The sequence below is a fragment of the Rousettus aegyptiacus genome, unplaced genomic scaffold (genome assembly GCF_014176215.1).
Source record: "Rousettus aegyptiacus isolate mRouAeg1 unplaced genomic scaffold, mRouAeg1.p scaffold_m13_p_1, whole genome shotgun sequence".
Classification (NCBI taxonomy): domain Eukaryota; kingdom Metazoa; phylum Chordata; class Mammalia; order Chiroptera; family Pteropodidae; genus Rousettus; species Rousettus aegyptiacus.
The window spans coordinates 147304423-147308021 of record NW_023416284.1 but is presented as its reverse complement, the minus strand read 5'-3'; the positions used below and the strand labels follow the sequence as shown (position 1 = coordinate 147308021).

General features: G+C 35.6%; 1 pseudogene; it reads left to right on the top strand.

Moving 5' to 3' along the window:
• Positions 1-2524: 2524 nt before the first annotated feature.
• On the top strand, positions 2525-3211 carry LOC107506291 (annotated as a pseudogene).
• Positions 3212-3599: the final 388 nt, after the last annotated feature.

Here is a 3599-nt window from a genome sequence, read left to right as displayed (position 1 = left end):
TAATAGACAGTTTTGACTAATGCTCTCATTAAAATAGGTTTCCTTACTGATTAATCATTTTTTTTAAGTAGAATTTTATTATTTTTGGTGAACTGTGATATTTTTCAAGTCAATAACATTTACTAAGCACCGATCACACCATCTCAGATAGATAATTTTTAGCTTACTCAGTGCACAATTGCCTAAAATGGTCAATTTAATAAATTTACTTACATTAACATAGCGGTCACATAAATTTATTAACGCAGATATTCCACAACTTTCGATAAGTTCCATAACCTTGACAAATTGATATTTTCCCAATGATCATGGGAAACAGAAAAGAACGAGTTCAGACAATTAAATTGACATAAGTCTCAGGACACAATAACTATTTCAATAAGTATTTCATATAGTCAATTTTCCATTGGCTATAACCCACTTGCACCAAGATGAAAGCTTCTGTCTGATTACCTAAGAGAATTTGGCTGTGTTTTATTTGAGATGTTAGGTTAACATGATTTTTCTAAACTTCAGAATTCAATTCATCTTTTTTCTGTGGACAGCAATTCCAACCTTGAATTATAGAATATCTAAAAAGGTGAAGGACATCATGTTTGTTTTGTATCAACTTAGGAGAAAGTTAGGTATATCGGGCTTATTTTATGAGGTTCCTGATGATTAATCATAAAATTTATTTGCTACTATTAGTTATCAATTTTTTAAATCTTTGATTAGTATAATTCTTTTGTTTATTTAATTTAGGGAATCTATATGGGTGAAGGGCAAAGAAAAAATAAACTATATTAATATATAAAGTTCGAGATTTTTTAGAATTCCCAACTTAAAACTAACTGAATTATCCTTACTTCAAACTCCTAAATATCAAGAGCTATGATATTAACAGTAAGAATGAAGAAAAAAAAGAGTATTTTTTCCTTCTTCTAGGGATGAGCCGTGTCTTGGACTTTATTGATTTTTTTTTTTTTTTTTACATATAGGTCTTAGGCACAGAATTTCTACTCTTCGCTAATAAAATTAGTTATCAAAGTCCAGAGCAGATATTTTTAATTTTCTTGAATAAAAAAAATGAGTTCTAGTTTTTAAAATTTCACCTGAAATTCAAAACTCACTATAGATCAAATTTCTATAGTAGATCAGATGCTTAGAAAATTGATGCGGAATTACCATGATTGAATCAGGTCTAATCAGGAAGAGAACCCAGACCAAATAGTTCAATAGAGAACATTAATAAAGACCACAAGTCACAAAGAAATAAAAAGAGCTAGAAGACGATTGGGTAACAATGGAGACACCGAGTTTTGCATCAACCCCCAGAAGTCAGTGCTAGCCAAAAGTTATTCCAGAACCACAGAGATGGAGAAGATGGTGTTACCAGAGGCCTGAGAATACAGAATATCCAGACAGAAGCTGGACCACAGGGGAGCACCTTTCATGGAAGCAAGGTCCATTTGAGAACTAAGATCATGGCAGGGATATGCGCAACAGAAATTACGACCACAAAGAGGTCTTCCAGAGAGAGATGGAATTACAGAAACTCAGTCTATGCTACAAATATTGCCCAAAGCCAAGATAGAAGGTAAAGGAGTAACCTAGCTGCCCTCTCATGGTCCTCCAATTTCTTAGTTTTGTCTCCCATTAGCTATATCTATCCAGAAAACAAGTGGCAAAGGAGATATAAAGAGTCAAGTTTGCAGGGATCAGGACCCTGAGACACAGCAGAAGAGTAACAAATGCATCTTTTTTCAGAGTGAAGTAGACACGATGTGGGGGAATTTGGTTGAATATTCAGAACTTTGGGGTAGGAAAGAAGTAAGAAACATAGGGTTGGAAAGTTCTATAGTGATAATAGTAACATCATAAAAAACAAGAATATTCACATTGTTAGTGTTTATTCTAAATGTTATAACAAAGAACAGAAATCTCAAGAATGTTTAAAAATATCTATGAGCTCTTGAATCAGAGCTCTTGAAATCTTGCTTCTGGAATTTTTGTGTGTGTGTGTGTGTGATAGCAACCACTTATTGAAAGCTTAATATGTGCCAGGCACAGTACTTTATATGAATTTTTCTTATTTAATCCTCACAAGAGCTCTATAAAATAGATATGATTATCATAATTTTGTATGTGAAGGAACAAAGACTAACAGAGGTTAAACAATTGTCTGAGGTCATAGTGGTGGTAAGTGGGAGAGTCCCTATTCAAACCCATGTTTCCTAATCTCCAAACTCTGTCATTGATCACTATGTGGTCAATGAGTGAGAGCTCCAGTGAGTGCTGGCCGAATGAGGCGTCATTATGTGTTATTTATAATCACCTTTCTGGAGCAGATGGCTCTCTCCCACTTCCACAAAGCTGGCTCACTATAATGATGGTTAAAATTAAATTGGTGTTTTATATCCAATCCACGCACCAAAGATGAAATCATTCCTGCTTATATGACCAATGATTTTTTTAAAGGTTATCTGTACATTTTTTATCATCTTTTTAATCACCTGTAACTACTACTCTGTTCTTCTGTTAGATGGCTAAGGGGATCGGTACATTGAGACAGGGAAGGAAACATTTATCTACAGGCAGACATAGCAAGTCTTTTCACCCAAGACGTCTTTTAACCAGGATCTTGCTGATTTTGCCTTGTCAGCCCTTAAGTGGAAAAGCTTTTGGAGGTCAACATTAGGACACACTGCTACCTTTCACTGGCTAAAGGAAGATTATTTGATGATCATGCCCTCATCCTGCCCATTGGACACTGCCAGTCAGTGGTGGAGCTTTCAGCAGAGATAGTAGAAGAGGTGAAGTATGAGGCTACACTGAAGCTGTTCTCTAAGAGTTGAAGGAAATGGTGTGTTCTATTTTAGAGAAACTATAAGAGCCGACAACTTCAGCTCCTGGTTATTCCTGTGCAACTCAGTTTTTGCAGTACTGAAAAACATTAAAGATGTCATCTTTACCCAGGCACAGGACAACAGACAGAGCTGTTGGAAATCTCAAGGCACTCTGCCTTGAGTGGATTGCACAGCCAGAAGTAGCATATTTCTATGGTGAACTTGACAGAGGAGAAAAGTTTTTCCACAGAATTAGAAAGAATTTTCTTTTGCAGTTTGGAAGGTACTGGCCAGGAGAACTACCCTTAATATTCATTAGTGGCAGCAGCGGCAGCTCAGCAAGGGAAAAAGAGGAGACGCTGGAGAGACTCTCAGCTTTTTGACTTCAATCTGGAAGGGAAAGTCACTTTATGAACATCACAGAAAGTGGTAGCGGCCTATTCGAAACTGCAGTCTTCCATGGGAACTGTTTCCCTGCCTCTTTTTCATGCATTCCCATGGAACGTACTCATAGCAAGAGGCCTAAGATTGATCTTTTGGAAGAAGTTACAATTTACGTGAAAATCCTAGTTAAAAGCATTTGTCACCCAGCTCCAAATACAGCTTGTATTTATCAACATTTTCAAAAACATCTAAACTATCAAATAAAATCCAAATAATTTCCCATAAAAAATAATGTGTAATGTGTAGAGGGTAACTTGAATTCTGATATTTTTACTTTAGACTAAATTAGACAGATATTTGGTTGGATATTTAAACCTAAAATTTGTA